At 42.5% G+C, this 14,229-nt stretch overlaps 1 protein-coding gene across 2 annotated transcripts in view; it reads right to left on the bottom strand.

The window, feature by feature from the left end:
- The window catches only part of NT5C2 (5'-nucleotidase, cytosolic II), a 2,665,542-nt gene that overhangs the window by 1,293,377 nt on the left and 1,357,936 nt on the right, over window positions 1-14,229 (bottom strand). The window lies entirely within an intron of this gene.

Below are 14,229 nucleotides of genomic sequence, written 5' to 3'. Positions count from 1 at the left end.
GTTGTCAAATAAACCTGCTTTTCTGGAGTGAGGAATGCCATCTGGGAAGTTGTGTTCAAGCTTGCTCCCAGGAATACAATCTTTTGGCTGGGTACCAGATGTGATTTCTTTTCGTTGATGGTATACCCCAGAGAAGTTATGAGTCTCTTTACAAAGGTCAAGTGCTGAAGTAGCAATTCCCGACTGTCCACCTGAATCAGGCAATTGTCCAAGTATGGGTAAATTTGAATATTTCTCTGCCTGCAGTAAGCAATGGCTGGAGCCAGGCACTTTGTGAATACCCTAGGTGCAGTAGATAAGCCAAAGGGAAGTGCAGAGAACCAATAGTGCATTGAACCTGCCCTGAAACGTAGATATTTCCTGCAAGATTCCCTTATGGGGGTGTGTAGATAAGCTTCTTTTAAGTCTAGGGTGATTAGCCAGGAGTCCTTGGCTAACATAGGAAGGAGCTGCTGGAGTGTAAGCATTTTGAATTTTGGTACCACCAGGAAGTATTTAGGGTTAACAGATCCAGAAGAGGGCACCAGGAACAGCCTAGAGTAGAAACACTGTCCCCTTTGCTCTGTTGGTACAGGTTGAATAGCCCTGACACTGAGAAGAGAAAGTACTTGCTTCTGGGCTCTGTCCACTGGTTTGGAGGTAGGTCTGGCAACCCGCTTGGGGTTGGCAGAGAGTGGAAACAGAATCTGTATCCCTGGGATACAATGTTTAAGACCCACTGATCCTGGGTAATATACTCCCAGTTTTTTGCATGCAGGGCAAGTTTTCCTCCTATGGGTGCAAGTACTTGGGCATGGCTGGGAAGGGTTAAAGACAAGTCATTGTGAACTTTTTCCATAGGGGGTGGCTTAGCACTCCCAGGTTTTGATGAGGGAGCACTCCATTGTTTAGATCTGTGCATACCCTAAAACTGTACTCTTTGTGGTCTGTTGCCCCTGGGTTTGGGCTGAGAAGGACTGGAAAGGGCCAATTTTTTGAAGGCCAATGCCTACTGAATCTAGGTGGCTGTACCTGTAAGAAATCTTTAACAGTTTGCATGGATTTAGCTTTTTATTCCATCTTTTTAAGAACTTCTTCTGCTTTCAAGCCAAACAAACAGTCTTGGTTTAATGGAGAATTAAGTAATTTTGCCTTGACATGGTCTGGCAAAATTTGTTCCTTCAGCCAAGCATGCAGAATGCAGTACATCTTATAAGTCCTTATTTTCTGCACAATCACGAATCAACATTTTTTGTTTAATTAGATCAATAATGTGCTGCTGGTACTTCAACACGTGAAAGGTACAGTTGTGTACACTTACCATAAATGTAGATGTTCAAGTGTATTCACTGTTGCAGTCCTAACAAATGGGTTATCCGGCTCCCGGTAGCCCTCAGTTGGCCAGAATACTAAAGGTAAGTAAACATGACTTTGGGTGCCGTCGGTTGTAAAGGATGTCAGGGCGTCCTATACAAAAGGAAGCAGCTGACATCACTTCCTCAGTCTTTCTTGCTATAACAGTCAGGAGCCCCTAGAAAATAAGGCTTAAATCAAAAACTAATTCGACAAAAAACAAATTAAGCCTGTACCACAGGAAAAGAGAAGAGGAGAAGATCACAAAAAGGGGGAAGGAGGGAGGAAAACCAGGACTGCAACAGTGAATACACTCGAACATCTGTACTATGTTCATCGTGTTTTTACTGTTGCAGTCCTAGCAAATGGGTTGATTACCAAAGCCCAGAGAAAAAAGGGGGAGGAACCAACAGCATCAAGGGTTGGAGATAATGCCCTGCAACACCACAGTGGCAAACCCTGCCCTGGCTCTGGAAAACAGAGACAAATTATAATGCTTTGTGAACATGTGAACAGAAGACCATGTGGCAGCCTCCAAAATGTCTTTAGTAGGGACACCCTTTAGAAAGGCTGCAGAAGTGGAAGCCACTATAGTAGAGTGGGTCCTAACCCCTTGAGGCAGAGCTTTGCCATGAAAGGAATAACAAAAAGTAATGCAATGTGCAATCCATTAATAAATGGTCTGCTTAGAAATAGTCTTGCCATAGGCTCCAGGAGCAAAACTAACCAATAACTGTGCTGATTTCCGAAGGTCCTTAGTCCTATCCAGGTAAAACCTGAGCTGTCTGTGCACATCAAGAGAATGTAGAATCAGTTCACCTCTATTGTGAGGATTAGAAAAGAAGGTGGGAAGGTGTATGGACTAAATAAGAGTCAGGCTGGAAACCACCTTAGGCATAAAGGAGGGATTAGTCCTCAGAGAGACTATCTGCATGGAAAATAAGAAAAGGCTGCACGGCCATCAAAGCTTGCAGCTCCGAAACCCTCCTTGCTGAAGTTATAGCCAAGAGGAAGGTGGTCTTCCAAGGGAGAAACTTTAAATCTGCAGAGGCAGCTGGCTCAAAAGGAGATAAGAGTGAGTTTCTCTATAACAAAATTAAGATCCCAGGCTGGAGTAGGTGCTCTTCTGGGAGGTTTTAAGTTGCAAGCACCTCTGAGAAACATTTTCATCAGGGGATGAGAGAAAATGAGTTGTTCAAGAGAACAATGAGCAGAGATGGCTGAAGCGGGGATCTTCACAGAGGAAAAAGAAAGACCACCCTGAAGCAAATCAGCCAGGTATTCCAGGATCAGAGGAAGGGTAGGTTGAGAAGCAGACTCCCATCTAGCCTGCATCCATTGAGAGAATCTTTCCCATTTGCCAGCATAGGATTTCCTAGTGCTAGGCCTCCTAGCCTCCCTCAGCACGTCAACCACCTGTTTGGAAAGGGAGGAAAAAAGGGAAGGAGTCATACAATGAGCCATGCTGCCAAATGGAGAGACTGAAGATGAGGATGTTCATAGGTAGGTACTAAGCTATTGGCCCTAGGGCCTATATAAGCCTAGCCAAACGGTACCCTGGCTTTTGCCATTCAAGAAAATTATTTTCCTGTGCCCCTGTCAAGCAGACCCACAGAAGTGATCCCGGGGTGAATTTCCTATCTCCCATCGAATCATCAAGATTTTTCTTGAAAAGTGCTAATGAGGAGCTTTGTTTGATATAGATAGGTAGTTTGTTCCAGAGTATGGGGAAGTCTCTGAGATAGGAATCTATCCCTCCAGCATGTTCTGTTTATTGTGGTGACAAGGTTTAGGTCCCTATAGCGTGTAGCTCGGCGGGATTGGGATTTCTTTACGTGGGGCATATCCAACAGCTCTGGGATTGACATAGCTTTGTATGTTAGGCAGAGATCGCCTCTGAGTAGGCGATATGGGACAGAGTAAAGCTGGAATTTTTTGAGACTGTCTGCGTAAGACATCTGTTTGAGGCTGGTAATCCTCTTTGTGAGGTATTTCTGTGGCCTTTCCCGTTGTTGTAGATGTCTTGTAAGGTACATACCAAAAGGGGCATTTTACTCTATAATGGTCTAATGAGTGATGAGTAGAGGGGAACAATGACCTCTTTTTTCCTGGATGAGAAACCTTTTGTGATGAGGTGTGCCACGTAGAAGGATTTCCTGACTACTGTGGCGATGTGATTATCAAAGGAGAGACTACTGTCCATCTGTGTCCCAAGGTCTCTTATCACACTTTCGGTGTTAAGTAGACTACCGCCTATGTGGTAGTTCATGGGTACAGAGTTTTTACCAAAAAGAATGACAATGCACTTTTTGGCATTTTCCCGTTTCCTGAACCAAAAGATCTGGCTTCAGAGGAAGACGCCAAGGAAAAAGATGGGAGAGACTGCGAAGCAGCGGATACCAATGTTGTCTGGGCCAGTCTGGAGCAATGAGAATAGTCCTTGGACATTCGTCCCTGATCTTCACTAATACTGTGGGAAGAGGAAGGAAGGCATGAAACTGATATCAACGTCCAAGGGAAAGACAGAGCATCCACTTTCCAGGCACTACTGTGCTGCTGTGTGATGCAAAAGAGAGGTAGCAGATGGTTGTCCGGGGAGGAGAAAAGATCCACCTGAGGAGTACCCCAACATTGACTGATGCTGTAAAAGACTGCTCTGTTCAGCTGCCACTCGTGAAGATCCAGGGTTTGCCTGCTCAACTGGTCTGCCAAAACATTGAGCCTTCCTGGAAGAAACTGAGCTAGAAGATGCAGGTCCAGGGACACTGCCATGGACCAAAGATTCATGCTTTGCCTGCACAGAGGGTGAGTGAGTCCCCTCCTGCTTGTTGATGCACCACATGACCGTAGTGTTGTCTGCCCTGACAAGCAGGGTCCCTGGAGAAAGAACATGCTTGAAAGCCAATAAGGCTTGCTGAACTGCAATCAACTCTTTTAGATTTATGTGCAGGTGCATCTGCTGGGCGGTCCAATGTCCCTGTATGCATCTGCCATCCAGGTGTGCTCCCCAGGCATAGTCTGATGCATCTGTAGTCAGAACCTGAGTGGCAAGAGGTGTCCAAAAAGGCATGCCTTTGTTTTGTAGACAGGCTGTTGCCCACCACAGAAACTCCGTCTGCAGAGATAGAAGCAGAGGAATCATCACATTCAGGTCCTCTGAGTGTTGACACCAAATGTTCTTGAGGTACCATTGCAATTTCCTCATATGCAGTCTTGCATATGGAATCATGAGAATACAAGATGCCATGAATCCCAGAGCTTGCAGGTACTTCCTTGCAAGGAGCTTGGACAGGCTTGCCAAGTCCTTGAAGTAAAATGAAAGAGTTGTCTGCTTCTCCTGATTGAGATATTTCATCAGGGCGGCTGTGTTCAGACTCGCTCCCAGGAATGTTATCTCCACGGATGGCACCATTTTCGATTTTTCCACATTGAGAGTGTAACCCAGGGAAGAGAGAAGAGTCTTTATGAATTCCAGATCTTTTAATGACTGTTCCTGAGAACTTGCTTGAATCAGACAGTCGTCCAAGTATGGGTAAATCTGAATTCTCTTCTGCCTGCAAAAAGCAATGACTGGGACCAAGCACTTTGTGAAGACTCTGGGAGCAGTAGATAAGACAAAGGGCAGCACAGAAAATTGGTAATGTTGCTCGCCCACTCTGAAATGAAGGTACTGCCTGCAACTTACCCTGATAGGAATGTGCAGATAAGCCTCTTTGAGATCCAAGGTTACCAGCCAGGAATCCTTTTCTAGAAGTGGTAGCAACTGATGCATGAGTGAGCATTTTGAACTTTGGAATTACAAGAAAAGAGTTCAGAATGGAAAGACCCATGATAGGACGCCAGGTACCTTCTCTTTTTAGAACTGGGAAAAGCCTGGAATAAAAGCCTTGGCCTACCTGCTGAGCAGGGACTGATTCTATTGCTCCCAGATGAGACAGAGACAAAATTTGTTTTTCTACTTCTGCTCTTTGGTTTGGAGGAACATCCGGGAATCCCTTGGGAGTTGGAAAGGTGCGTAAAGAAAACTTGTGCCCTAGGGACACCATTCTGAGAACCCATTTGTTGTCTGTGATAGTGGCCCAGACATCTGCAAAAAGAGCCAACCCCCCCACAAAGGACTCTTCCGGCAAGCAAGAACAGGAAGAAGTTGTAAAAAGTCATTGAGAGTGTTCTGATTGAGATGCAGGCTTGGAGCTTCCCCCTTTTGAAGTGGAAACCTGCCAATGCCTAGACCTTTAAGAGGTAGCCCCCTGCCCCCCTGGAAGATTTGTAACCTCTAGTCCTGGAACGGTTCTGTCTGCTGATATCAGGAAAGGTCCAACTCTTGGAAGGGTAATACCGGCTAAAGCGATGGGGTTGAAATTGCAGAAAATCTTTAACAGTTTGCATGGACTTGGCCTTATCCTTCATCTTCTTCAGTACCCCCTCTGCTCTGCTGCCAAAAATACTGTCTTTATGCAAAGGTACATCCAAAAGCTTATACCACAGATCTAGTAGCCGTAGCCCTGCTGGAAGCCTTAAGGATGGCAAAACCACAATGCAAAGAATGCTTATTGACCAGACTGGCTGAAGTCAGTAAATCCTGCATGTATTTACTCTCTGCCAAAAGATGTACACTTGCTATCCTACACTTAATAGCCTCCAAGGTGTGCTGCTGGTACTTCAGCATATGAAAAAGACAATTGGTAGCCCTAATAGCTAAGGTGGCAAAGGTCCTAGACTCCCTGTCAGAGGGAACAGGATTCCTGGTAACAGTGGCCTTAACTCCTTTGGGGCCCTGCGAAATAACCTCTGGATCAGCCAACAGATTCCTGAAAAGAAACAGATGCAAATCAGGGACTCTGTAGTACCTGTCAGGTTTCCTGGGAGGAGGAGGAACCGAATTTGGAGACAAGGAATTTTCCAGAAAAACATCATCAACAACTTCCAATACAGAGGGAATAGCAAGAGGCCTATGCTGAGGTAAACTGAGAAACTCCCTAATCTGGTCCTTGGATTGAGGATAATCCTGACATTCCCATTTAAAATGTTCTTTGGGGGTATTAAGTATCACCAAAAGATAAATCCTCTGGAGAAGAGGCCGCAGGGATGGACTCCTCTGCATTTGAATCCTTAAAAGGAGAAAAAGCCTGAGAAAATTCCTCTTCATCAGCAGAAATGCTGGAAGAATCAGAACTTCGGCAGGACAACACCTCAGGAGAAACATCCCTAGTCCTTTTAGAAGGAGGAGGCTGAGAGCCCCTAATAAGAGTCAACAAATCATTAGCTTATATAATCATTTGGGATTGAGGGGAACGAGAAGAAGCTGGAGCCTGCCTTTTCACAGGCTTACAAATGGAAGATTTACCTGCAAGCCTGAAGGATTCGGGAGGCCTAGCAACTGCCAAAGTTGCAGCAGAGGTTGAAGGAAGAAGTCTGCTGTCAGAATGCAAAACGGAGGCCTTGGACACTGGAGACAGTTTAGTGGCTCTGGCTCCAGCAGAAGAGGCGACTTGCGACAGGTCAGAAGGCAAAATGGAAGCTGAAGGCCTAAGGGACTTTGACCCAATCAAGGCCTACGGTTGTACATCAGCGGACTGCAAAGGTGTCTCACTGGCTACCGCCTGACCGACGATCAACTTAAACTCATCCGAGGACTTAGCTTTCTGGTCCTTATCCTTATGTTTCTTCAGAATATCCAAAGCCTGAAGACCGGCGGATGCCACACCAATGAACTTAGGCCAAACTCTAAAATGCCTAGCCAAAATCTTAGCCCGACGACGGATAGTACACGGATTAAAGGAGGCACAGAGATCACACTTGGGAACGTCATGGTCAAGGCCTAAACAAATAATGAAATAGGAATGAAAATCTCCATGGGGAATCTGCTTTCTACAGGTAAGGAAATTATTAACTTTTTCTGACATTTGTTAAGGCAAGAAAAGAGGATCCCCAACGGGGTACTTAGCTCTTGTAGTCGGAAACCAACAAAGCTAAACTGCCGACCGGCACTCGTGCATGAAAAGCTTCTGCTTCGGGCTCCGCAAGCAAGGAAGACTGAGGAAGTGACGTTGGCTGCTTCCTTTTGTATTGGACGTGCTGACGTCCTTTACAACTGACAGCAACCAACGTCATTTTTACTTATCTTTGGTATTCTGGCCGACTGAGGGCTACCACGAGCCAGATAACCCATTTGTTAGTACTGCAACAGTGAAACACGGTGAACATCTGGCAATTTAAAGCCCTGATAGCAAGAGTTCCATAGGTATATATGGTCTTTCCCCATCTGTCTAGAGCCCTAGAATCCCTGTCTGAAGGGGTAGGATTTTTGGCAGTAGAAGCCTTAACACATTTAGGTCCCTGGGAAATGCTCTCTGGATAAGCAGTGGGATTTTTAAAGAGAAATTTGTGAGAGTCAGGTACTCTGTAGTATCTGTCAGGCTTTCTAGAAGCAGGTGGTAAAGTGTCAGGGGTAAGGCTGGATTCCATGAAGACATCATCTACAACATCCAGGACAGGGAGAATAGCTAGAGGCCTATATTGAGGCAAGTCTAAAAATTCCCTGAGTCTCTCTTTGGACTGTGGGTAGTCCTGACATTCCCAGTGGAAATGCTCTCTTAGGGTATGCAAGGTTTCACCGAAAGTAAGGTCCTCTGGGGGGGGGCTGAGGGAATTGACTCCTCTGCATCAGAGTCCTCATAGGTATCAGACTCATGGTCTGAAGAATCTGAAGGAGAATCAATTCTTTGTCTTTTAGAGGGGAAAGGCTGGCTTCCCATAATTAAAGTAATAAGGTCTTCAGCCATTCTAAGCATTTGTTTCTGTGGCATGGGAGCCTGAGAATGTGCTTTGGTCGTTGGTTTCGTAGGCGTAGTGCGAACTCTGGGCCTGAGAAATTCGGCAGATTTAGTCATTAAGGAAGTAGTCGGTTTGATGCAAACACCGGAAGGTCTGAATACACCCTCAGAAGCCGGTGCCTGCACTCCGGCTCCGGACCCATCCAAGGTACAGACATCTGCAGGTTCCATAGTCGAAGAAGCATCTTGCGGAATACTGGACTCTGAATTGGTCTCAGCAGAGGCTTGCGAATCAGTACAAGCAGATAACAGGGGCTGCAAAAGCACCTCACTGAGTACTGGCGGACTGGCGACTAGCTTAACGGAAGCGTTGTCTGCAGTTTTGGACCTATGTGGTCTGCCTCTGTCTATCTTTGCATTTTTTCGGAAAATCGGTAGTCGGCTGGCTTACCAATGCCATTTCGGAATATGGAGAATGAGCACGAAAGAATTTAGAGACAAAAATAGCCCGACAAATAGTTCAGGCGTTGAACAAGGCACAAAACTGACAGCGAGGGATGTCATGGTCTGGGGCTAAAAAGGTGACGCAGTAAGAATGAAAACCTCTGTGAGGTATTTGCTTTCCACAGGCAAGACAAATGTTAACTTTTTCTAACATCAGTTAGAGCAAGAAAAAAGGATCCCCAACGAGGTACTTAGCTTTAGAAGACTTCAGGTTTGAAACTCAAAAAACAAAAATTTCAGTTAGCTGCCAACCGGCACTTGCGAACTGCTTCTGCTTCGGGCTCCTGCATGGCAAGAAAAGCTGATGCAATAGCGTCGGCTGCATGTTTTATACCCCTGACGACCTGACGTCATGGATGAGGTGACAGCATCCAACGCAGAAATCCCAAGACTCTGGTAGTCAGGCTGACTGAGGACTACCTGCAGGCAGACAACCCAAGTGTGATGACTGCAGCAGTGAAACATGAAGAACATCAACAAAGGTAGGAGCCAACATGTCAGGCCTCAGGGCCAAAGAGGCTGGGAACTGAATCTGGGCATCCAAGAAGTATTTCATCGGGTGCTCCATACTGGAGGGTTTGAGACTCCCAAACAACCTGGCAGACCTAAAGGAAGACGTCACTGAAGATGGCTTTGACAACCTCTTGGTCATCATCGGATTCAAAGCCCAGATCCAACAAGCGGAAGATCAGACCTGATGAAGAAAAGGAGATGGCCCTGGAGAAAACTCTGCTGGAGTAGTAAGGCATAAGTGGGACAGAAGTCTGCCTGAGGAAGCTTTTGGGTCCTTAGCCAGAAAGGGGTTTGCTATTAAGAGTCAGGAAGTTTGAAGACTCGGAAATGAGAACCGGCAATTGGGGCAGAGTCTGTATCAAAGGACTGAATGGATCAGAGTTGGAGCGGTTGAGAATCAGTGAACTTTCGGCACTGGGAAATTTTCAAAAGATAAAAGTTTTCTGCAACCCTCATTCGTTCTCCTGCCTGTCATACTTCTTACTCATGGAGGGAGAGGATGCCGAGATAGAAGCTGGGTTGAGAAGTTGACTACAAGCTTAGCATGTGTCTCATTAATGGCATGAGAACAAAAAGTGGAGCTCGCCTCACAAATCAGCACAAGTGGGCAGCGCTCAATAATTCATTCACTTGTCATAGGCATCCTGTGAACACTGTTTATGTACACAACACACACTTTTTGAACCTCAAAGCTTTAAGGATATCCATCCTAGGGGTACCAAAAATACAGTAACAAGCAAGAGTAACAATTACATACACAATTACACATACAAAGACTACATACATGATGTGATGATGTGAGGTAGTGCCAGCTATGCCAGGGAGATAAAATGCCTGCATAACTAGATGGAGTTTTGTAAAGAATTTTATGTCATTTGAATATCAAACTAATTTGTGCACATGCTTGTGTTAAAAATATATTTGTAAAGTTGCTTGAGTTAAAAAGGTATCAGCAGTGGGTCCTGCTGGACAGGAAAGAAATGTACACGTATATAAGACTGTACTGTAAGTGATGAAATGTATATATGTTAACAGAGGATGCTGGAAGCGAAGGGGTTGCTCAGCTCAGTTAACCTTAAGAGAAATAGTCTGAAATTAAATGACTAAGTTTAGGCCATAAACATTTTATCTCATAGCTGTGAATGCAGCCAGAAACGCAATGTCTGGGCTGGGATCCTGCTCTTACTGTCCTTAGTGGTGAACTAATTGCTACCCTGGGCTGCCAGAGAATGGCTGATTAGTCTATGCAAGAAGGATTAGAATATTTTTAGTCTCCAGATGCTGGAATAAGCCTTAGCAAAGTTCTAGGTGTGCATTGTGACACATCTCTGCCAAATCCTGGCTCAGTTTCCAGTCAGGGAGGGAGTGTGGGAACCAAAAAAATCAAGAGACCAGATGTGATGTAATTCTGTAGCCAGCACTGAAACTGTACTTCGATACTTGTAAGATATGTGACAAACGCATTCAGCACTCTGGGAACTGAAAAGACCTCTCACCCACTTCATCTTGCCTTGCTTTAATAAGTAACTTAACTAGGGAACAGTAATCCTTCAGTCATTTAGGAAAATATAGTGTGATTAGCTGAAAGTATTGTTTTTCTTTATCTATCCAAGTCTTTCCATCTGTGTTATTTTTTATGCTTCCTGTGACAAACTCTGGAATTTAGTGTAAATAGATACTCTATTTTCGAGTTTTCTGTTTTATTATTAAATATATCTATACCTTTCATTGTGGCTGGTCTTTTAGAAAACATTTAACCTTTGACAGTAATTGCATTTATTTAGTGGTATGGTGGTTGCACGCTCCTGAAAGTCTTGATGCTTAATTAATACTACCATTTGTACAAGTATTAATTTTACTAAGAGTAACTGGGTACCCTGGTAAGAGCCTTAAAGTAGCTGGCTGGTGGCAGTGAACCTATCTTATAGTCTGGGTGGAGGTGGCATAACAGGTAAATCTTTGCCAGCCTTTACCAGGTGTGTGTGTGTGAAAATCAAATCTCAAAGACTGTGTGTCAGCTACTTGGAACAGGGACACAGGGCACTGATTTCTGCAGAGAGAAAGGTGGAGTCTTATCTCTCTGGGGCCTGGAGTAGAAGTTCAACCCCAGGGCTGGAGTGTGCTCCCTGTCTGCTCTTAAAGAAAACTGTGCTTGGTGCACAGAGCTGCATCTGAAAAATACTGTATGTATCTATTTCTGTTCCAAGTGAAAGTTCCCCACTAGTGTCAGTGCTGAGGATTGAGGCTCCTTGACTACTGGCCCAGAGGAGGAAGGCCACACATATCTACATACCTAACAAAAATGACAAAGCAAATGTTGCTAACTATTTATTATCTAAGAAAAAAAATCTAGAGACAAATTCTCACACTAGGATGAGAAAAAATGTTCACACAAGCTTAACTACTAGAACTGGGAAGGTTAAGGAACCAATGCTGAAATGACAAGGCACACCACACAACAAAAATTTGATACTAGAAAAAGAGTAAATGTAGCACTGACCCAAATAAATCTACCACCACTATCCTACAACTATCGGAAACAGGGCAGATGAAAAAAAAAATTAAAACCTTTACACTAGCTATATCCAAAAAATACACCAAAGTAGAGCATGTTGTCCACGGTTTGATCATGACAGCAGCAAACAAGATCTGGGGAGAGGGTGGTACAGTAGGGGCTTATGGGTAGAGAAGACAGAGCTCCATGTCTGGTGATTCTGAATATGGCCAACTTCAGATCAGATGTAAAAATAACCACAGAAACTGGAACGCTGCAACAGATTTATTCCGGTACCTCGGCGAAATGCCTTCAAAGAAATAAAGTACAAGCACATGTTGCAACTATTTATATTGTGCAAAATGCAATTAATCAATTACAAAAAGTTAATTGTAAAGAAAAAAAGTGACCAAAGTATTTAAAGAGACATTACATATGACAAGCAAATGTAAATGAATATAAACATTTAGTACTAAATCCATATAGAGAAGATGTCTAATAATCAAAGAAAAGCATCGAAATGCAACATAGAAAATTACAACAGCAAAAAATGCCAAATTCATTAAATAGTAAGATTTACCTCCAAATTCATACCCCTAGGTCTCAAAGTACCAAATTTTAAAATGAAGCTGCTCTCTAACTTCAAAAGATTTTGTAAGCAATTTACACCATTCTTAGATTTTGGTTTTGCTAAAGCACAAAAAATTAATGAATCCATATTACCCTTATGAACTATATTAAAATGTTCAGAGATAGGACTGTCCAGTCTAGCATTGCGAACATCACCCATGTGCTCTAAAATCCGTATTTTGAGTTGGCGTTTTGTTTGACCAATATAATATTTTGGTGGATCACAATCACAACCAAGAATGTACACTACACCACAAGATTTGCAATTAAAATTGTCATGGGCAATGTATTTAACACCATTAATCATACATCCCGACAAGTTTTTAACTTTTGGGCAAATTTTACATTTGCCACAACTAAACATGCCATGTGGAATAGTGACATTCTCAGACATATTGGCATCACCAAATCTAAATTTCAGAATTTCCTTAAGATTGGCATATCTACCATAAGAAAAGGACAAATGATTTGGAAACAAGTGACCTATTTCTTCATTTTTGCAAATGATGGGCCATAAAAAGTCTACAATATATTTCAAAGTTATTGAAAAAGAAGAAAACTTAGTTACAAGAAATATATTTTCACTTTTGTCACATAAAGTTTCCTTAAATCTGAAACTTTGATTACCTACTTTTTTGACCCTGTTTTTATTCCTATCAGGGTTTGACAATCTGTCACAACTTCTCTTGATGATGCTTTCAGAATAACCTCTAAACAGTAGTCTGCTTTTAACATTCTCGAATTCCACCCTCAAATTGGCACTATCTGAGGTATGTTCCTTAATGCGTTTAAATTCACCAAAAGGAAGTGCTTCAATTAAATGTGCAGGATGTGCACTGGTAGCATGTAAAAAATTATTTGAAGCTGTATTCTTCCTAAAGGGTCTAAACTGTACTAATTCATTTTCATCTACGTATAACAAAATATCCAGAAATTGGATTATTTGTGTGTTCACTGTGAATGTGAATTCCAAACCAAATTTATTTTGGTGAAGTTGATCCACAAAATTATCAAAATCTGACGTTTTACCCTTACAAATGAAAATCAAATCATCAATGTATCTATGATATGAAATAACATTTTTTTGAAAAAACTCTAAGGTATACAAAAAACTAATCTCAAAATATGACATAAACAAAATAGCATAAGTAGGGGCAAAATTAGCCCCCATCGCAGTACCCTCTTTTTGAAGGAAAATCTTTTGTTCAAAAAGAAAATAATTATGAGTGAGTGCAAACTCTAATAACAAAATGATGAATGAAGTGCGTGGTCCCTCCCCCAAAATTTTACTAATGGCCTCCAAACCAAATCTAGTTTTAATACTGGTGTAAAGAGCCTTTACATCTTGTGACTTAAACTTGTCGGGATGTATGATTAATGGTGTTAAATACATTGCCCATGACAATTTTAATTGCAAATCTTGTGGTGTAGTGTACATTCTTGGTTGTGATTGTGATCCACCAAAATATTATATTGGTCAAACAAAACGCCAACTCAAAATACGGATTTTAGAGCACATGGGTGATGTTCGCAATGCTAGACTGGACAGTCATCTATCTCTGAACATTTTAATATAGTTCATAAGGGTAATATGGATTCATTAATTTTTTGTGCTTTAGCAAAACCAAAATCTAAGAATGGTGTAAATTGCTTACAAAATCTTTTGAAGTTAGAGAGCAGCTTCATTTTAAAATTTGGTACTTTGAGACCTTAGGGTATGAATTTGGAGGTAAATCTTACTATTTAATGAATTTGGCATTTTTTGCTGTTGTAATTTTCTATGTTGCATTTCGATGCTTTTCTTTGATTATTAGACATCTTCTCTATATGGATTTAGTACTAAATGTTTATATTCATTTACATTTGCTTCTCATATGTAATGTCTCTTTAAATACTTTGGTCACTTTTTTTCTTTACAATTAACTTTTTGTAATTGATTAATTGCATTTTGCACAATATAAATAGTTGCAACATGTGCTT

Source organism: Protopterus annectens, chromosome 14.part0, assembly GCF_019279795.1.
Source record: "Protopterus annectens isolate FY-2018-M chromosome 14.part0, PAN1.0, whole genome shotgun sequence".
Taxonomy (NCBI): domain Eukaryota; kingdom Metazoa; phylum Chordata; order Ceratodontiformes; family Protopteridae; genus Protopterus; species Protopterus annectens.
The sequence above is the reverse complement of the archived record's forward strand: the minus strand, read 5'-3'. Positions and strand labels throughout refer to the sequence as shown.